This window comes from Dermochelys coriacea, chromosome 5 (genome assembly GCF_009764565.3).
Source record: "Dermochelys coriacea isolate rDerCor1 chromosome 5, rDerCor1.pri.v4, whole genome shotgun sequence".
In the NCBI taxonomy this organism is placed as follows: domain Eukaryota; kingdom Metazoa; phylum Chordata; order Testudines; family Dermochelyidae; genus Dermochelys; species Dermochelys coriacea.
This window is the reverse complement of record NC_050072.1, coordinates 19336295-19359238: the sequence shown is the minus strand read 5'-3', so window position 1 is coordinate 19359238 and position 22944 is coordinate 19336295. Positions and strand designations below refer to the sequence as shown.

Here is a 22944-nt window from a genome sequence, read left to right as displayed (position 1 = left end):
TCAACCAAAATTATACCAGCCCACAAGAGACTACACCAGCAATTCTCAAACAGTGTGTCAGGAGCCCAAAGTGGGTCACGGCCCCATTTTAATGGGGTCACCAGGGTTGGCTTAGACTTGCTGAGGCCTGCTGCTTCAGCCCTGGGCAGCAAGGCTCAGGTTACAGGCCCCCTGCCTCAGGTTGAAGCCCTTGGGCTTTGGCTTTGACCCCCCCCCCCACACACAGGGTGGGGCTCCGGCTCTGGTTCCCCCCCTGCACCCGGGGCCATGTAGTAATTTTTATCATCAGAAGGGGGTCGTAGTGCAAGGAAGTCTAAGAACCACTGGACTAGACAATCATGTGCCACAGACACATGAATAGGAAATACCCTTCTGGTACCCACAGGGTAACACCAAAACTCAGGGATACAACCTTCTTGTCAATCCATTATTTTACTGTAAAATTAAAAAGAAAAAAGGTAATGCGGATGTAGTTGCATGTTCTTTAAATTCCTCTAATCTGATGATTAATAGGATTATTATTGTCTAACAGATATGCCATCTGTACTCAAATCTTCACACTAAAGAACCTACCACCCACTAAGGTTTACATGGTTTAAAAACCACCAATGCTGTAGGAAAGTCACAGATGACACAAACTAAGTCTTCTTCACATGACTTAGAATACAATTGGTTAACAGAGGAAAACAGAATTGTCTTCTCTTGATGATTTCGTATGTAATAGGCTTCCAGGCCAAAATCAAAACATTCCTCTGGATTGTTACATTATTCCTACAAATGGCTTTGTAAACTCCTCTGTATTGTACAAGTTGTGTGGCCTGTTCTACAGATGCTTCACTGGTGTGTGTGTGTGTGTGTGTGTGTGTGCGCGCGCGCACGAGAAAATCCATCTTAGCTTAAAAACCAATTTACCTTCATGTTCCAAAATGGGGAGGAGGGGAGGAGGAAGAAGGTTTTGTTTTCCAAATACAAGAAATGTGTATCTTCAAGATCAAAGGAAAAAAAAAGACCCCCATCTCAGAGCTCAACTGCTGTATGTGATCAGTTGACACTATTAGTGCTAGATTTACGTACATTAGGTAGGAGGTGGTCTATTTTGCTACTCCATGATTTAAGTTAAAATTTCAGTAAGCAATTGTCCAAAGATCACTACTAAATGCACGAACATGTCCAAAACCAAGTTTACTCTTGGGCATGGTTATATGGACAGAGTGGTGTATACTAGAGATGGGTGAAATTTTTAGGATGAAGTTTTTTTTAAAACTTTAAAAATATAGATTTGGGTAAACCAAAGTATTTCTTGGATTTGTGTTGAATTCACCAAAACAGGTTTGGCTGATTAAAAAAGGGGGAAATTCAAAAATGGTAAAATATTTCATTACAAAATGACATTCCATTTTGGAATTTGGCCAGTATGAAAGCCAAGAAGCATCCTAAAATGACCAAATCAAAAAGCAACACCTGAACAGTTTCACTGCATTCAAAATGAATTTTTTCCCCTCAAGTTTAAAAACTTGAGTGGGGGGGGGGGGGGAAGATTTTGGTTCAAAATGAATCAAATGTTTTTAGGATATTTTTTGGTTCAATGCCAACCAAGTCCCAGGGAGCCTCACTGCGGCTACTCAGTGAGAGTGAACTGCAAAGAATGGGGCAAATAATCCCCAACGCTGGTGAATATTACAATACTTGTATTTGCCAAGCCAGCACAAAATGGCTTCTATAATAATACCTTACCTACTGGTTACCCAGTAAGTTACACCAACACAGTTCCCTTAAAAGGAACCCAGCCTTAGGCCTCCACTTAGACACCCAAATCAAATATGGGGAGGATTACTGAAAATCTTATTAACCTGGGAGGTTAATGGGATTGGTAGAACTTTTTTATATGATGAATATTTCAGATCTTACCCAAATACATTTTTAGTTTAGAACTGGCTGTAAGTGTGTATTAAAAAAAGGAGAGAGAATTGGTTAAAAGATCAATATACATACAGATATGAGTACAGTTCTGAGATCATATTCAAAATAGAGATGGTCAGCTTTGTAGTTGCAAAGAATTTTCAGAATTAGTCCATAGGTTATAATCCAATGTCCATATTCAGGGTGATCCAGTTAGGACTGGAGATCTCAGTCTTGTGACTTAAGCTTCCCCGCATGAAGCATCAAGCAAATCTGAGATAAAAAGGATCAGGACCCAAAGGTTTTTATACAGTTCCAGGCCTTCTCTTGACAAGTTGGAGTCCTTAGGCGAACAATAGGCAATCATGGAGACTTTGAAGTTGATCTATTTCTGAAGCATCACTGATAATTAGCTACATGGATTAACATAACACAATTGCCTGTTTTTCCACCATTCACAGGTGATTTGCTATACATTTCAAAGAGCTGAATATTCTGTAAACAGTTCATTTAAAATGTCTGATCTCTGAACTAACAGAATACAGCACAGACAGGGACTGTTTGATTACACTGTTAACCTCTAACAATATACATGTAAACACACAAAAACACAAACATTATCTACTAAAATGTCTAAGGGTTGAATCTGGGTCAATTCGCCTGCAAAGCTGCTTAACCCTTTCTGGCCATGCATCAAACTTTGTATAAGATTCATTGCAATTATATAACAGTGGTAGCAACAATGATTTGCACGGTCATGCTAATCAAATAACATCACTGTACCCAAACAGAAATATTTCACTCAGCTTGACTCCCTACCTTCCCTCTTCTCCCTCTATGTTCCCCTGCCAAAAAACAAAAATAATTATTAAACCCAACAGTATCAATAAGGTTTTAGTTTAATCGTAGTTGGGAATGGGATGAGGAAGATCATAGGTTACAATATGCCCAGGTACTTACTCGCTTAGGGTGTGTGTACATCCTGATGCCTCCACTAAGTAGTTTTTTGTTTTTTTTTAAATATGGTAAGTTATTCATATATTGAAGGCAGGTAAGAATTTTGCCTAGACTCCAAATACGTAATGTTAACACAAAACCAACATTAAATTCTGAGCATTTAAATGGTTTCTATGTCTAAAAAGACCAATGGACCAGATCTATGGAAGCTGCATCATCGTACACCTCTGCTACAAATATTTAAATAATTAAGTTATAGAGGATAGCACATATTCATGCAAGAGTGAGAAACATTGAACATGATCTGCCAGGCCTGTTCGGCTTGCACTGAGCATATGCTCTTAGAACTAAATAGCTGCAATAGTAACACTTCCGAGAGACTTCCTTTGCATCACACAACAGCTGTCTAATCTTATTACTTACACAGCAGGGCCTTCGCAGGTTGTCAGAGTTTATTTGGGGAACCCAAATACAGCTTCAGCAGAGAGGAAAGGATGGTTGCCAAGCTGCATCCATTTGTGATGAGGCATATTTTATTTCACTTCTGTCCCTTCATTATCCTCCAAACCAGGAGAGGAGCTACAGTATGCCAGGAAATCATTATCATGAAAGTGGTACAGTAAATCTCCCAAGTACAATTTGTACTAGCTTTATACATCTTTAGTTATAGCATTTGAGGTCAATATCAAAAATATTGATGGAGCTGACCGATTATCCTCTTCTTTTCTTAGATTCCATGCCCAGAGGGGACCTTTGTGATCATCTATCCGTCTTTCTGTATAACAGGTCATAGAACTTTCCCCAAAATAATTCCTAGAAGAGATCCAAATCTTGATTTTAAGAAGTTGCCAGTGATGGAGAATCCACCCTGACCCTTGGAAAATTGTTCCTAAGGTTAATTTCTTATCCATCAAGGGCAGAAACTGCCCTTTTGCTTTCTTTGCAGCAACTTGAGGTTGCTGGACCTGGTTGACCAGAACTTGGAGGTATGTTACTTCAACATACTTCATCCCTGCCACTTTTATTTATTCAGTTACTCCCTCTCCTTATGCTGATGGCCACCTCAATACCAGGTACTCTCCTCCCCCCGCCCCCAAGCAATAGGGAAAGATGCAACACCTGGTGGCATTGGTTCCCGCCTAAGCAATTCGGTACACACTACAAGGTCGAACATCTTTCTGTACTGATGGATAACCACAGCAGGTCCTGGTCAGCAGGACACTGTGGTGTGAAAGCATGAGAGTGGTATGCAAAGATCAAGTGCCATTTATTAGTAACCATGGCTCTTACTTTGGAAAAAGAGATGATCATGGTTCTTAACAGTAGTTCTGACCAACTGGGGTCCCAACTAGCCCTCTGTTGTGGATAATTTGCAGGATGCAAACCCAGAGAGTCCTCCAACTAGACAGTGAACTCTTAATTGGTCAATACTACTCTAGCGTATGTGCCTGACAGCTAAAAAGCTGCATTTTTGCAAGATGGGGAACATGTTCACCATCTGTTTTTGCAAAGAAGCACTTATGAAATTTAGACATTGGCTATTGTCCCAAATCTGACCAAAAAAAAAATTAAATTAGGATCAACTTCAAAGTTGAGGCACCATAGTTTAGCAGTGAAAACAGGGGTGAATTGAGATTCAGTGGACCTGGATTTCATTCCAAGTTCTGCTGAGGACAGGTTGCATTATCTTGGGTATTTAAAGCAACAGGGAAGCTATCCATAACAATGTTCCTCAGCTCAAAGGTTATGACCCCGAGGGGTCCCAAAAGGCAAACGGGGAGGAGGAGGTCACGAGGCACTGAAAATTCTATTACAATCTAAAGCAGAGAAAATTTTGTTCCGCATTCCCTGTGATATGCTCCATCAACCTCTCAAACACACACACGAATTATATGTTTTATTTTACTTTTATAGCAAATGCAATGTGGTCATGTTTTGTTTTTTTACTTTGAATCAGGTTGGCAATCCCTTAAGAGGCTGAAACACTGATCAATAAGAGAACAATACTTACCTACTTTTGTAAAATGCCTCGAGATCATGAGATGAATGAGATTATGTATGTGCAAGCCATTTTACACTGCCTCTCAATCTTGGTACTCCTCATAAGTAAAAGCATTTGCTTCCTTATGAATAGCGTCTAATGAACCTTAGGGTGGAAGAGGTTCTATTCTATTCAAATTCTTGTATTGTGTGCATCACCAAGGCATCTGAACTGGATTCCCTGGGTCATATTCTGCTCTCGATACTCCTATTTGCACTAGTGTAATTCCAGTAGTTTCAATAAGAACAGAATCTATCCCCCTTGGTGCGTGAATAAAGAAGTGCCAGCTTGCTTTAACTAACAAATTTTGACTAACCTGAAATTTATTTTCATTTGTTATCTGTATCGCTGAGAGTGCTTCCCAAATGCAGTTTCAGCTACATACATGTTCTTTGACAAATACGAAGCAGCCCAGCGACTGCAAGAGGCTATTTGGCATCTTGTGACTTGGGAAAGATCAAAAGAATTTTTTTAAAAAAGTCTAGCAGCATCAGTTTTTGTAACAGTCTATTCACAGATAGCTTGGTGTCTCCTTTGTTCTGTACACTGCAGAGAGAGGACAGAAAATTCACTGGATCATTCTAGTTCAACAAGCCAATTTCATGACAAGAGATTCCACATAGAGTTTCTCTCATCCAGCATGTATGTCAAAATATGGAGCAAAATTCATGGCCTGAAGTATTGTTCTTTACAGCCATAATCTCATGTGACCCATTAGATAAAGCAAAGAAAGGCAGGCATCTTGGGAGTAGCCATTATTCATTCACAATCTCAAGCAGAGGTTGCATGTACTCTACACCTACTGTGATGCTCTGTCCTCCACTATTCTGAGCCACTTCTTATTAGAGTCTCAGAAGCCCACTTTGGCCTTGGATAACAGAGCTGAATCTTAGATCAGGCAGAATAGAGCATTGAAAACCATCTATCATAATCTATAAACTCAGCATTAGTCCCGAGCTTCATGTCACTTGAAAGCTGCGTTTTAAATTTCTCCATCAAATAAAAAGGTTTCAGTGTACAAAGTGAATAGTCAAATGTACATGGATGGAACTACAACTTACTATTCAGGGTTCGCAAAACAAACAGGAGTACTTGTGGCACCTTAGAGGCTAACATTTATTAGAGCATAAGCTTTTGTGGGCTACAGCTCACTTCATCGGATACATAGAATGGAACATATAGTAAGATGTATATAAATAGATACACACACACAAAGTTGGAAGTTATCTTAACTAATTAGCCTCTCACAGTTTGTATGGTGAGCTCGTTTGTCAGAATGCATTGAATCTACAGGTGTTGGACAAAAGAAAGGTACTACCAGATTAGCAAAGTGGGTCTGAAAACTAAATTTATGGATCTACTGACATAAGTGCATATGGGAGACCACCACCAATGGCATCAGGTCATCTCCACTCGGGAAGTCTACTGATAAGCACACTAGAGGTTGTGTTGACTGAGGGCACAGGTACTATAAAAGCCAGAGGGAAAAACAAAAAAAAAAAAAAAAAAGAAGCCTCAATAGCTCTAGTCCTAACAAGAAAACTGAGCAGCCACCATCCACAGTCACATGAGGGAAAAGGACTGGCTGAGTGGAGAGTTAATAGCCAATCTACTATGAACCGCAGTAGACAAAGAGGCAACATGATCATTTGTCCAATAAAGAAAAGGAGTACTTGTGGCACCTTAGAGACTAACAAATTTATTTGAGCATAAGCTTTCGTGAGCTACAGCTCACTTCATCGGATGCATTCAATGGAATGCATCCGATGAAGTGAGCTGTAACTCATGAAAGCTTATGCTCAAATTTGTTAGTCTAAGGTGCCACAAGTACTCCTTTTCTTTATTGTGAATACAGACTAACATGGCTGCTACTCTGAAACCTGTCATTTGTGCAATATATTACTATTTTGGTTTTTTTCACATTTTAAAACAGGAACCACTGGGCTAAATTCATCCCTGCTACAGGTAGAAATTTCCTCCTGAAGTTAACACATCTTAAATCAGGCAGCTTGATTAGCTGTTTGATGGGGAGTTTTATACCTTCTTCTGAAGCATGATTATCCAGTCTCCAATGACTCAGACTAGATTGCCCTACTTCTATCACATGTCCAAAGGCTATTTTAACACACCTTCGACACTTATATTGCTTGCCGTGCTAATTAAAATCTTATGGCACTGAAGTTTTCCATATCCCAGACCAGTAGCAGTCCTTGCATTCCTTGATGAGAAGTGTTCAAGATTTGTGGTGAATAATTGTGCATTTTTTAAAAGTTGCTTTAAACCTGTCAACTTAGTGCCTACCCCACCAACTTTAAAATACTTAAAATGTATTCAATTTAGCCCACTATATTTTACAAATCCGCTTTGGTTTGCCTCTACAATTACACTATTGGAGTGCATTTATGTTGAGTGCACTCAGAACAAGGAATGTTTTACTTTGGTTTATGTGCATGGTTTGTGTTTTGATATTACAGAGTATAACAACCTAATGAATTGTCTCTTATGAGAAAGGTCTTCTCTAAGAGTTGCCAGCCAATAATTTTATAACCTCAACAGCAGTGCTAGATGACACCGAAGGTCACACACATTCAATGGGTGCATTTGGATAATGATTTTTTTCCTGAACTAAAAACCATCAGAAAAAGTGAGTTTAAGCTGAACAGTATTTAGAGAGAAGTGATAAATAGTAGGTCTCCACTGGTCATTCGTGAGTAACTTGGAAGAGGCGTGGCCTTATGTCTGAATCGTGATTCCTGAATCATGCCTTCTGGACCTGTGATAAATGAGCGAGGTACACATGGGATAGTACAACTCTATTGTATAATGGAACTTGGTCTATTGCAGAGACCACAGCATTTTAACCCCATTGAGCTCATTCCAGTACCGCCAGCAGCAGTGTTATAGTGTTAGAACCGTGCAGCACTTAAAAACCCATGGCTACAAAAGCCACATCACTAATGCACCCATATTTCTACTTATTCCCTAGTGGATTCCCTCCTTCACCCTTTTCTCCTTCATTCGCACAAGAAAAGGTCAACAAGATCCACTGTAACTTCCTCCAGCTCCTTCCCGGTCACTGACAGGGTTCTTGGGTGCCCTGTTCCACTAGTGCAGCATTTCTCAGACCAGCCTCTCTGGTTTTCCTAACACCTCTCTAATTGCTCCTTCAACATCTCCTTCCCTACTCCATTCAGTGAGACCTTCCCTACCCTTCCCCTCCCCAAAACACTTTAACACTTCCCTTACATCCTGTCTAGCTATCTCATTTGCTCACATAGCTTCCAACTAGCACCTAAATACAAAATGACTCAACTCCACTTTTTACTCCTCACCAGTGTGGATTTGATTTAAAAATCAAATTGATGTAAATCATTATTTAAATCACTAGTCAAGAAGACTCGATTTAATCATGGTTTTCTACATAAGTGCATTCTTGGTGGTTGTTATAACCTCAATACATATTCTTCACAACTCAGAGATAGAAGTAGGTTTCATTTTTAGAAGGTACACACTATACATTTTTAAAGTGATTTTGAAAACTTTTCAGATTAGTTTTACAGCTATATCAGAAAGTGAATGATTGTTTGGTTATTTCATTTACCAAAAGGTAAATGAAACATTTATGAAGTCATTGGGAGGTGAACTATCTCCAGTTCAACAGGTTAATCATTAACATTTGGAGGATTTTCTTGCCATGCCATATTAGGAGGAGACCACCACCATACAGACGTTGTTTTAGTTAAATAAAAACATGTTAAATATTCTGGATTTTTTCTACAACAGCAAACATATAATATTTTAACAAAACAAGCATATGTCCCTTGCTTCTCACATTTATCTCCAGACTTCTTCTCCTTGTCCAGATCTATTCCGCCCCAAACAATCTTCTATTCATTGAACTTTTTGAAACTTTTCACTTTGAGAGAGGGGTAAGGAATTGACACTGTGTACACAAATTTGCAGAGGGACAATAGAGTTGAGGTCTTATTTCTCATCTCTATACATTTAGATATTTTAAAACATTTTTGCCATTAACAAGCATGCTACCTCTGGAGACACAAATCTATGGTTTGAGAACGGCAAAACTAAGCATCTGTGATGGCATTTTCTAGACTGAGCACTGAGTCCCATTGATAGAAAGATTAACCTAAATAAAACTATACCAAAGCCTTTAGAATCCCATAAGATTGGGTCCCTAATCCATGAACTATTGAAACTCATTTACAAAATGTTTTCTTAATTACATGAATATATTGTCTCGTACTATAGAATTAATAATCCCTACTCCATGATGAGATATCTTTGAGCTATTATGTATCTTAATTTAAACTATATTTAGATAGGTTTTTTCCTCAAAGCATTTTAACAAAAAAATTGATTTTTTTTTAAAATATCATTGATTTTTATCCACCTTGCTCCTCACCAAGCAACCTCTCCTTCTAGCCAATTCCATCTCTCAGCCCGTCACCCCGACATCTCCTCTCAGGCGGCACACTGTCAATTAAAAAAATTTAACATGCCTCAAACTGACCCCCTTACCTTTCCTTCAAAACCATCCAGGCCAATAACCAGGGAGGGGTGCATGTGTCATTTTTGACACTTCTTTTAATCCCCCCCCCCCACCACCACACTCAGACTAAGTCCAATTCAAAGGGGGGGGGGGGTGTCAGGGATATCAGATCTTTTCTTTCTGTACAGACAGCTAAGGCTCTCATCCAGCCCATCATCTCCCGTCTTGATTACCGATTATTTTTCTCTATTTAATATTCTCTAACTGTAGTGTGGCAGATAATTGAAAATCTGCCATTTGTCATCAGATATTCCAGAGTATCTGCATTTGACTATGATTACTTTCGGTGCATAGATTATACTGCTTCAAATAAGTCAACTGAATATTTTAGAGGTTGGGCTATGAAAATTGTAAGTGGGAGAGTATTTTCTCCTTTTATGCACGGATGTGTAGTTGAAGCAGATATTTTCAAATATTTGTTTAACACGCCCTGTTGTACTTTTGCCACATTGAAGAAATTGGTGTCTTGATTAATTTATTTGTGTATGCTAGTCTGTCAAAGTGCTTTCTGATCCCAATGCTCTACAGAAAATTTGAAACAAAGACGAATCAAATCATATAATTTAGGTGAAAGGGGTCAGAGTTTGCTCTAATCCCTTTCACCTAAAGGGGGGGGGTGTCACAAGGTTATTGTAGGGGGGTTGCGGTACTGATACTCTTACTTCTACACTGCTGCTGGCAGAGGCTCCGATTTCAGAGCTGGGCTTCCGGCCAGCCGCTGCCATTCTCCAGCTGCTCTGCTCTGAAGGCAGCACCACCAGCAAGAGTAGCAGTACCACAACCCCCCTACAATAGGTAGCATGGTATGGTATGCCACCCAGCTCTGAAGTCAGCACAAAAGTCAAGGTGCAATACTGTGACCCCCCCACAACTCCTTTTTGGGTCAGGACCCCCAATTTGACAAATGCTGGTCTCCCCCCCATGAAATCCATATAGTATAAGGTAAAAGCAAACAAGACCAGATTTCACAGTCCACAACACATTTTTCCATGGCCGTGAATTTGGTAGGGCCCTATACATGCTCCTCATTACCTTTTCCACCCTCCTCTCCTTTTTGCATTGCTTCCATGACTTAGCCTGTATAAAGCAGCAATTTTCCCCTTCCTCCAAATCCTAAAACAAACATTATCTCTGCCAACCATCACTCTTCTTGCATGTTGCATCCTTTCCTCCCACCCTTTGTCAGTCTTGTCTACTCAGATTAAGCTATTCAGCTAAGAAACAGTCTTACATGCATTTATACCGCAAGTAGCCTGAATCCTGCTGGGCACTCTAGGTACTACGGTCATGAAAATACAACATGCAGTTTCAGGGCACTGAAACAAACACTTCCTAGAATAAAACTGCACTGTTTAAACATGAGCTGGTGCCATGCTGAGCTGAAAAAACATAACAGGACAAGTACTACCAACTGTCAGCAAACTCATTAATGGTTCTAGTGTTCCTTAAAGTAACCCTATTCTTTGCCTTTGCTATAATTAAGGTTAAGATTTTGTCACAGGTATTTTTAGTAAAAAAGTCAGGGATGGTCACAGGCAACAAAAATAGATTCATGGAAGCCAGCGACCTGTCCCTGACTTTTATTAAAAATACCCCAGGATGGGGGGAGGAGGGAGAAAGTTGTGGGTTCACTGCTGCCCCCTGCTCCAGCCCCACCACTCTGGTGGGGGCTGAAGCCAAAGTAGTCACAGAATCTAACCTCCATGACAAAAATCATATCTTTAGCTACCATAAGGCTCCTCTCTCTGTAGAGAGAGAAGGCAGCCTTCAATCAACTATATTTTCTGGATGAACCAGACTGTCCCCTAGTGCACTGCACAGGATTAAGGCAGGTGCCCCATACTGCTGCTTTTCTATACAAGGAGGGAATGAGGTCCAGGGAGGAAGACTTACCAATTTGTTTTCTTCTTCAATGTATATGTACAGCCTTAATTGGATTACTCCTTCCCTCATCCCAGAAGCTACCAAGAACCAAATAGTAAACACCTGGTATCTCAGAGACTTTGAAAACAAATTTCTATGTAAGAAATAAAATGTATTTATCAGATTTTCTGTTGGTCGCTTTTTCCCCTGTTAACGGGGATGTGTGCGAAGACAGGATCTCTCAATATTCAATCCCTGCAGTAATTATTTGTGATGTCACTAAGCAGAGAGTATCCATAGAACAGCAAGAAAAAAAATGAGCTCTTTAAAAGCCAAGAGATCTTGTGTTTGTCATTAGTGGGAGATCAGGGAAGAGCTGCACAAACAAGAATCTTCTGCATAAACACGACTGGCTCTTAAGAGAGCAGGATAAATTCCCACAGACATATGGGTACAGGGCACTAAGTGTGCTAGTGGGAGACAATCCCTTGTGGGGGAGTGACATTGGCAACACTGCTGGGGTTCTGCCAAGGATGGCAGCCTTAAGCTCCAGCAAAGGCACCATGGGAAACAATGCATGAAAGACTGCCCTGGAGATGCACATCTCTACGGTTTTTCTACAGTATCCATCATCACTTCAGTATCCAAGGTTAGTATCTCCTGGTCATACTAAGCTGGCCTACTCTGGGAACTACACTGGCCAGCTCTACACTCTGCTGGAGAGGGGTTTGTAGAAATTTGCACTGCTGTGCCCCCATTCCCAGTGGACTTTCTTCTGCCTTGGGCCCAGAGCCTGGCCTCTTCTAACACCTCCTCTAACTCCCCTGCCCCCTCTTTTTTATAGTCTCTGTAACATGTACAATAGCAGCAGCTGAAACAAATTTGATGCACAAAGAAAATAACACTGAAAATACAAGTGTTCTAGGTGCCCTGACAATTACTCCCACAAAAGCACAATGCATGTAGCAGCATTAAGGAAATCAAAACAACAAATATCAACTCAACCATCCTGTGAGAGTCAGCCACATACATATCCTCAACCTTTCATTTATTTGCTCAGGCTCTTGGTGTTTTTAGGAGGGTTCCCATTTAAAAAGATATCTCCAAAATTTTACCCTTCCCTCTTGCCTTCAGTCATCAGCTTTACCATGACATGCATGTTTCAGAGATGAAACGTGTAGTTGCACTACATGTAGGTCTGCAAATCTCAGCCAACAGTAATTCTGGAAATGACTTGTAGCTCCATCTAGCGATTGAAATAAACAGGACCTGGGAGAGGTTGGATTTAGAAGGACTAGAGACTGTTTATGCAAATATCCTCCCTAGAGCAAATCTCTCAGAGGACTTATCTTTGATTCCCCTTGCCAAACAAACTAATAGAAAACAGTATTATTGAGAATCCTCCTCCACTCCTCCCATTCAGAAGCAGGAGAATTAACTCCTTAAAAAGAAAAAATCATGGAAGACTATTGCTGGAGTTGATCATTGTATTTGCTTCTGAAATTACATCAAATTATTTCTTCCTCCCTACCACCAGTTAATTTAAAACTCTGCAAAAAATACAGAGAATTGGAAAATTCCATATAGCATGCACAATAGTTATTCTTTATGCTCCACTCAATGAGACAACAAGCAACTTTCCAGATTCTACACCAGTCTCTCTCCAAGTCAGAGATGGGCAAACTGCAGCCCGTGGGATCTTCCTGCCTGGGCCTTGAACTCCCAGCCGGGAAAGCTAGCCCCTGCCCCTCCCCTGCTGTTCCCCCTCCCCTGCAGCCTCAACTTGCCGCACTGCCAGCGCTCTGGCCCACTGCTCCTGCAGGGCAGCGTGGTGGTGAGCTCCTGCCCCTCTGAGCGCCATGGTAAGGGGGCAGGGAGTTCCGGGGGGCAGTCAGGGAACAGGAAGAGGTTCAATGGGGTGGAGGTTTGCTGGGGGGGGCAGGCTGTTTGGGAAGGCACAGTCCCCCATACAGTTTCGCAACCCCAATGTAGCCCTGGGGCCAAAAAGTTTGCCCACCCTGCTATAAGTGAAGATTTAGGCATGGATTTCAATTTTCAGACACACCTTGGCAAAGGGATTTCCCAACCTTCCTATCGCTACCTTACCACAAACCAGATCCTAGCAAATGAGTATAACCAACTGCTACTAGGATGTCCCATAAGAGACCTTTGATCATCATTCAAAAAGTCTTAGTGCCCAGTCTAGGACTGAGTCTGAAGATGGAGTTCCGAGTAGCATATGTAAGAACCTGGACTTTAGATGTAGCCCAAGCTTCATTCTTAGTTCAGAATGAAAGTTCTTTTTTAAAAAAAAGAAAGCACAGAACCCCCAACCCCAAGAGAGTTCTCTCCTCATTTGGGGCATGTTTCCCGAAGAAAAGATAGAGGGTGAGATCACGGTTGCAAAACAGGAGGAGGGTGCAGAAGCCAGATTTTAAGAGAGTTTGAGTTACCCATGGATGGCCTCAGGGCTGCTTCCTGAAAAAGGGAATAAGCAATAGACCCTCAAGACAAAACCCTTTCCACCAATCATACCAAGTTCACACTACTTCATCTGGAATTGTGTGGCCAAACCCCACAAAATAAAATTGAAAACCTTTGTGATGAACCAACACCTTCATCCTTTCTGAAGGAATACTCAATCTGCTGGAACTGAACCAGTATCAAATTAGTGTGGGATCACAATCATGGCCCCTTCTCCCATATAAAGAAGAAAACCAAAACCAAAACCAAAACCACACACATACACACACACTCCCTACACTGGAGCACTCTCAATCCAATTATGTCATTCCGGTGCCTATCAATCTGAAAGCGAAATGAATCTCTTGTCATTTTTCAAGCTCAGAGAGGACAAAAATAAGTCGTAAGAGTACCAAGCAGTAAGTTTGGTTCACTGGGCAGCACTGGGGACCTTGGAGGGCAGAAATTCAGTACATGTATGCACCACTGAAATCATATAGGCTTCTGCATATATGTGAAAAGCTTTTTACAATCAAAAGCAGACTTATCACTCCTTCTCGGTTAATAAGCCAAGATGTTATTTGTAACACAGATACAGATGTATATACAGTCAATTGAAAAAAAGAAAAGGAGTACTTGTGGTACCTTAGGGACTAAAATTTATTTGAGCATAAGATTTTGTGAGCTGCAGCTCACTTCATCGGATGCACAGCCTGTGGACTGTGTGGATCCAATGAAGTGAGCTGCAGCTCACGAAAGCTTATGCTCAAATAAATTTGTTAGTCTCTAAGGTGCCACAAGTACTCCTTTTCTTTTTGCGAATACAGAGTAACACAGCTGCTACTCTGAAACCAGTCAATTGAAAGTATCCCTTTAACACAACATACCATCAACATTTAGAAGTTTGAATGCACTTTGACAGCTCATCAACAACAAATAGAAAAGGAGTACTTGTGGCACCTTAGAGACCAACAAATTTATTTGAGCATAAGCTTTCGTGAGCTACAGCTCACTTCATCGGATACATTCCAATTGTCTAATGCAATGCAGTAATCATTTTTCAGTACCAAACAATATGAAACATAATTGAGATAAAGAAAATAGTTGATTCTTAAAGTTATCATTTAGAAATGCATTTGGCATTTTTTGTTCCATGCTGAGTGCATGGTCAGGAATTAGTTATACCACAAGAGACCATATAAATTCTTCTCTGTTTCAAAAACCTGTTCAATAAGTATCTGATTCAGATTCGCAGTTGACTAGTCTAGGGTATGCCTGCCTCTAATATGCAATCCATTTGGTCATATTTGAGTGACTGAATAGCATAACTGATTACTGACAATAAAAATACACTGGACCCTCACTAGAATGCGGTATTTGGGATCCATGCCAAGTACCGCATTATAGTGGGGACCGTGTTAAAATGAAATTACTGTATACAGTAAATGTCAATCCATAAAGTATAGAAAACCTTAGAAAATAAACTCCTACTTGAAGGAAACAAAGGAGGGGAAAAAAAGTGTTGCTTTATTAGAGATTTAAAGTAGACATTACAATAAACTATGTCTAGTTTTTCTTTAAAAAGTCAGCGAGTTGCCTTTGCTTCTTGCAGCTTCTGCTTAGCAAACTGCAAAAGACTACATAGCTGCATAATTTTTATAGGCTCAACATCACACTACTTCATCTAGAATCATGTGGCCAAAAAGGAAATCAACCCCCCCCCCCCCCAAAATAAAATTGAAAACCTTTGCAATAAGCCAACACCTTCATCCTTTCTGAAGGAATACTCAACCTGCTGGAACTGAACCAGCATCAAATTAGTGTGGGATCACAATCATGGCCCCTTCTCCCACATAAAGAAGAAAACCAAAACCACTACACTGGAGCACTCCCAGTCCAAATGTGTCATTCTGGTGCCTGTCAATCTGAAAGTGAAATGGATCTCTCGTCATTTTCCAAGCTCAGAGAAGACAAAAATAAGTCCTAAGAGTACCAAGCAGTAAGTTTGGCTCTCTGGGCAGCACTGTCGACCTGAGGAGTCAATCTCATCCCTTCCTCCCATCCCTGTTCACCCCAGTTGTTAATGCCGGATCACGTGTGCAATCTCTAGCTCCCTGCACTTCTCCACCCCATTATAGGTTTCCTGGTTTGGTATTTAGATTTTTTTTTTTTTTTTTTTTTTTTTAAATCCACACCTTTTACCACCACTCCTGGGGCTGTGCAGTTTTCTGAGGCTCCATTATTTCTACCGAGACAGCATAAGCTGCTAGATGCATCCTCTGTGTCTAGCAAACCCCCACCAAGAGTACAGGAAAATGGTGGGCCAGATTCAGATACCACTAATTGACCTTGAACAGACCCATTCAATGGGGCAACTGTCTGAGTAAGGGGTATCAGAATCTGGCCCTTAGTAATCAAAGAAAGGAAGGACAGAAAAAGCAGACTTCAATAAAATGGAAAATTCGTGTGCCTGGTATTTCCAGAAACTGCCACTAGGACCCTTGAAAGAAATTCATTTTACTTTATTTGTATTAGATATCCTTTAAAAATTAAAATGCGAGTAATTTTTGAAATGCGGATCTCAGTTAAACTCATCTTAGGTTTCATTCCTATATTGCTCCAGTGTTGTGTTCTGGTTCTCTGTGGACAAACTGATAATTTTCTATGTGACGTATTTTTGTAGCCGAGTGTTCGAAGTCCTCAAACTTTCTGCTTAAACTGTAAGTAAAAGAAAATAGGGCAAGTCCACAGATTATCAACTGTTTGTTGGATCAGGGGAATAAGAAAGGGAAAGCACCTGAAGCTAAATTCTACCTTCAGATACACAGACATCTTCCACTGGGTTTAAAACAGGAATTGTTCAGGAATATCTGAGCACAGAATTTGGCCTCTGGTGACAAAGCTGCCAAATGGAATGTTGCGCTTCAGGACTAGAAGCCTGGCACCACTAATCACAGCACCTTTTTTGACAGAGGTTAAACTAAATTCTCTTCTTGCTCCCACAGTGTTACCCTTAGAGCTGGCTGGGCCTCTATTGGAAAATGCCAGTTCGTCAAACCTGAAATTTCTCGTGAAAGCAAGGTGGATCCAATGAACTTTTACTGAATCACAGGCCGGTTTCACTTCTTTCAAATTGCAGCAGTGACACTGACAAGAATGTCAATTTCATGGCACAGCTGGGAGCAAATTTTGTTTCAGGAACACCAAGTGTCAGTGTTTCCAAAACAAAAGTTGTTGTTGTTGGGGGGGCAGGGCAGAATTTCGGGTTTGGGGGAAAACGTCTAAACAACAAAAGCTCCCATGATCTGGAAATCCCACACTTCAGGCACATCTGGTTACTGACTACAATGTGCTTAACCAAAGGAAATGAGGAAACATTTTGACCTCTGTTACATATCTGGGACTAAATATTGTCTTCTATACCAGACTTCTAAATCCAGAATCACTCCACATTAGCCTTTAGACAGAGAACAGATTGCCTGCAATGTCATACCGCACTGCGCTATCCAGCCAGTGGCCAGAAGAACAGATACATGGCCAAAAATCTATTCTTGCACATATACAGTATTTTTGCACAGTTCCCATTGGCTTCAACAGAAGTTGCTCCTATTATATGAGGCCCATTATATTTTTATTGGCAGGTAAAAATGTCTCTACTTTTAGAAGAAGGAAGTGAGGAACAGAATAGTCTCTGCTCACAGGATAGAGATGAAGCAGGGAAGACCGACCCTAACTGGAAACAGGAATCTGACAGATCAAGGCCTTTCTGTGTTCCTAGGGAGGAAAATAGAAGGGGGGTATCAGAGCTCTGAAAAGATTGAGTAGCATTAAAATGACTGGCTTGGTAGGAAATATTCCTTGATTTAGTGAAAGAATTGGGAGTAGGGAGGCAGAACTGATTGGGAAAGAGATTTAATTGGACTAGAAATAGACAGACTTGACTGGGACTCAATGGGTTTATTTGTCAAACACAATAGTGAGTGAGGAGTGAAGATCCAGTAATGAAAATTAAACATTCACAGATCACAGAGTTGGTGTGACTTTGGGGGTGCTATTTTTCACCCACTTCGTAGGCTTGGATGAGAAGGTGTTGGTGAAAATTTTCCAGCCCTGTTTACCTTAATTATTGCCTAGTCCGAAACAATGGGTGGGAGAATCAGAATGCATATTGTCATTTAGCTCTGGGAATATTAAGGATAACACTTTTTTTAAAAACTTGAAGAACCTTCTATACTGCTGAACCACATTTCTTAGACCTGGTTCTAATCTCACTCATACTGGTTTTGCACTGGTGTAATTCCATTGATTGTAAGGGAGTTAAATTGACACTTGCTCAAATAAATTTGTTAGTCTCTAAGGTGCCACAAGTACTCCTGTTCTTTTTGCAGATACAGACTAACACGGCTGCTACTCTGACTCCTGTAAATAAGATCAGGCCCCATTATGCATTTGCAGCAATTTATTTCCAGGCACTGTGGTAGGCTCCAGGCTGTCACATATACATACAATTTTTATCACTCAGACAAATAAACCTTGGTATCTTTCCTACAAATCAGTCATCTCAAAAATTGTCTGACTTTCCAGCACAGATTAATTCTTGGAAATACTGTTGTGTAAATAACATTTCATTTTATTGTTTGTCTGTGGATTCTTGGAGATGAATTAAACAACAACAACAACTTTTAAAAACGGTCACCCTGGGCCTGATTTGAAGAGATTTTGAGCACCTGCAATGCCTGTTGCCTTCATTTGCAGTGGTCGATGCTCAGCACTCATGGAAACCATGGTGTCTCAAACTGGGCAGATCTAAAAATGAGGCATCCCAAAAAATCAAAATTCAAAAATTTGGCTGCAATTGTTATAAATAAATATATCATGGATTAACATGAAACAACCTTCTGTTGTAGAAATATTGTACTACCAAGCCAAGGTCAATTACCAGCTTGACCCACTGCACTTGTATGTTGTAATTCTTCGCCCTTCAATGCTTATGTCACTGGTCACCTGCCTGGAAGACCTTCTGAATAGTTTCCATCCATGTCAAAGCCTCTCTATGCTACCAGAAAGGCATAAAAGGGCCTTATGTAACTGAAAATCAGGTCCTTCGTCTCGGGCTACAAGTTCTGTGGGGTAAAATAAAATGTTCTTTAATGTTTGGAAAGCACCTAGAGCATTGTAAGTGTTACCAGAAACAAACAAGAATATTAATTACTATGATTTATCTTAGTTATAGTTGATCCCTCTCTCTACAATATGTTCAGGCAGTCTCACATTTCCTGTATTGTTCTGTTTAAATAAAAATGAACAATAGCGATCAAAATTGTTTGGCTTGTCAAATAATCTTCTCCCATTTAGTGTGACTCTTAAAGGACTGCACATAATGAAGGAAGTTTCTCAGTGGTAGTGGCATTTTAGTCAGGAGTGAATTCTAAAGCACTGATGTCTTTTATGCCTTTAAGTCATCACTTTTGAAATAGTCAGTTATTTCTCCATTCTATGGGAGCCCCACATGAATATTCAAGCAATTTGATTATTCAGTGAAAAGTTCTTAGACCAGCTTGGCTTAATGGTGAAATCCTAGCGGATCTTAAACATAAAAAAGAAGCTTACAAGAAGTGGAAGGTTGGACATATGACCAGGGAAGAGTATAAAAATATTGCTCGGGCATGTAGGAAAGATATCAGGAGGGCCAAATCGCACCTGGAGCTGCAGCTAGCAAGAGATGTCAAGAGTAACAAGAAGGGTTTCTTCAGGTATGTTGGCAACAAGAAGAAAGCCAAGGAAAGTGTGGGCCCCTTACTGAATGAGGGAGGCAAGCTAGTGACAGAGGATGTGGAAAAAGCTAATGTACTCAATGCTTTTTTTGCCTCTGTTTTCACTAACAAGGTCAGCTCCCAGACTGCTGTGCTGGGCAACACAAAACGGGGAAGAGATGGCCAGCCCTCTGTAGAGATAGAGGTGGTTAGGGACTATTTAGAAAAGCTGGACGTGCACAAGTCCATGGGGCCGGACGAATTGCATCCGAGAGTGCTGAAGGAATTGGCGGCTGTGATTGCAGAGCCCTTGGCCATTATCTTTGAAAACTCGTGGCGAACGGGGGAAGTCCCGGATGACTGGAAAAAGGCTAATGTAGTGCCCATCTTTAAAAAAGGGAAGAAGGAGGATCCTGGGAACTACAGGCCGGTCAGCCTCACCTCAGTCCCTGGAAAAATCATGGAGCAGGTCCTCAAAGAATCAATCCTGAAGCACTTAGAGGAGAGGAAAGTGATCAGGAACAGTCAGCATGGATTCACCAAGGGAAGGTCATGCCTGACTAATCGCCTTTTATGATGAGATTACTGGTTCTGTGGATGAAGGGAAAGCAGTGGATGTATTGTTTCTTGACTTTAGCAAAGCTTTTGACACGGTCTCCCACAGCATTCTTGTCAGCAAGTTAAGGAAGTATGGGCTGGATGAATGCACTATAAGGTGGGTAGAAAGCTGGCTAGATTGTCGGGCTCAACGGGTAGTGATCAATGGCTCCATGTCTAGTTGGCAGCCGGTGTCAAGTGGAGTGCCCCAGGGGTCGGTCCTGGGGCCCGTTTTGTTCAATATCTTCATAAATGATCTGGAGGATGGTGTGGATTGCACTCTCAGCAAATTTGCGGATGATACTAAACTGGGAGGAGTGGTAGATACGCTGGAGGGGAGGGATAGGATACAGAAGGACCTAGACAAATTGGAGGATTGGGCCAAAAGAAATCTAATGAGGTTCAATAAGGATAAATGCAGGGTCCTGCACTTAGGATGGAAGAATCCAATGCACCGCTACAGACTAGGGACCGAATGGCTCGGCAGCAGTTCTGCGGAAAAGGACCTAGGGGTGACAGTGGACGAGAAGCTGGATATGAGTCAGCAGTGTGCCCTTGTTGCCAAGAAGGCCAATGGCATTTTGGGATGTATAAGTAGGGGCATAGCGAGCAGATCGAGGGACGTGATCGTTCCCCTCTATTCGACACTGGTGAGGCCTCATCTGGAGTACTGTGTCCAGTTTTGGGCCCCACACTACAGGAAGGATGTGGATAAATTGGAAAGAGTACAACGAAGGGCAACGAAAATGATTAGGGGTCTAGAGCACATGACTTATGAGGAGAGGCTGAGGGAGCTGGGATTGTTTAGTCTGCAGAAGAGAAGAATGAGGGGGGATTTGATAGCTGCTTTCAACTACCTGAAAGGGGGTTTCAAAGAGGATGGCTCTAGACTGTTCTCAATGGTAGCAGATGACAGAACGAGGAGTAATGGTCTCAAGTTGCAATGGGGGAGGTTTAGATTGGATATTAGGAAAAACTTTTTCACTAAGAGGGTGGTGAAACACTGGAATGCGTTACCTAGGGAGGTGGTAGAATCTCCTTCCTTAGAGGTTTTTAAGGTCAGGCTTGACAAAGCCCTGGCTGGGATGATTTAACTGGGACTTGGTCCTGCTTTGAGCAGGGGGTTGGACTAGATGACCTTCTGGGGTCCCTTCCAACCCTGATATTCTATGATTCTATGATTCTTAGGAGTAAAAAAATATATATATTCCATTCTGCAGACACAAACGACTATACCAGAATGTTTGCTTAACTCTTTACAGTGCTGAAAGCAAACAAACAAACAAAAAAAACCTGCTTGCAGAATGCAGCATGCTTAACTCTTTACAGTGCTTCTCAGTGAGCTGCACAGAGGCAATGAAGGTAAAAATCTTTTAGCGTATCCTAGCACTAACCCCTAATATGTTCACCATCTTTCTCCAGTGCAGAAAAGCTTGGGCCCCACACACCAACAACTGCAACCTAAACTGTCTCCCATCCACAGCTTCTCCTACCTGCTGCCAGCCAGATCCCATGCCCTGTTTTCACTTATGCCAGTTTTACACCAGTGGAACTACCTTGACTTCAATAGAGCTACTGCAGATATATACAGGGGTCAGTGATGGGAGAACCAGGCCCTTAAACTCTGCATCCAGTCACTCCCTCTCTAACCTCCAGAAACATCCATTTTTGGTCTCACCCGGCTAATTGCCCAAGCCAACGGTGGAAATGCAGGTTCCTTGGGTAGGTAGATTTGAGATCAGTGACAGATTGTGACTGCAGGGAGGTAAGTGAGTCAGGACCTGCTTCAGGGAAGATTAGCAATTTGCTCCACCTCCCTACTGCCAAATCCTTCCCGATACCAGAACCCTTGTGACAATCAACTGGCTGTGTTAGGCATCTGGGAACTAAACAATTCCTTAAGGTTTAAATGGAAGCCAACATCTTAGATGCTCTTTTTGTGCGGAAAATGTAATTTTTTGTGTGAACTCTACAAGCATATAGTCCATTATCTACTGATCCACCAAGGAATCATTTATTGCATTCTGAATTTGCTGTGGTTTAACCCACAGAAGCATTTCTATCTCCTCATTCTTTCAAGTCAGCAATTAAATCTGTCATTTAATAAAACAGCATTTGCTAAAATAAAGATCCTTTGCAGAGTATTTGTATTGTTATACAGGATACTAAGCCATATACAAAGGGATGGCGGTAAAGGAGAAGAAAAAAAAAGTGATTTAAAAAAACAAACAAAAAAAACACACCACAGTTGGGGCCAAATTCATCCTTGCTATAAATCCACTGAAGCGAATGCTATTGCATTAATGTTTCCATGTACAATTGCAAACAAATACATTCATTTTAGATTGAAGAGGGAAAACCATCCAAAAGAAAAAGTCTCTAGGAGAAAGAGCAGAGTATGTGTAGTCTCTACAGCAAATCTGAAAACGAAATATAGCTGTATTGTGCTCATCGGGTGAGCTCAGAAATTTAAAGGTTCAGCACAGAAAAAACAAAAACAAAAAAACAAACAAAAAAAGACTGTAGAGATTCTCACATCAGGACTTGATTCCACTCTATGCTATTATTATGGCTTTTAGACAGAAATCATGGGTGTTGAAAGGCATACGATATACAACGTAGTGCACAATTGTAATTTTTTTTTTTTTTTTTTTTTTTTTTTTTAAAGGGCAATATATTTTACCAGAAGTTCTTAATCATGCCATTTGATAAATAGCAACTTCCATATCTAAATTAACGTAGTCTGGCAGCAAGCACATTCTGTGTCCTGGAGTGTCTGCCCTCGGAATTTCTAGGTACAT

The 22944-nt window shown here is 40.9% G+C and overlaps 1 protein-coding gene across 3 annotated transcripts in view; it reads right to left on the bottom strand.

Annotated features, from left to right (window-relative positions):
- The window catches only part of RAB27B (RAB27B, member RAS oncogene family), a 228729-nt gene that overhangs the window by 20203 nt on the left and 185582 nt on the right, over positions 1 to 22944 (bottom strand). The gene's annotated exons all lie outside the window — the stretch shown is intronic.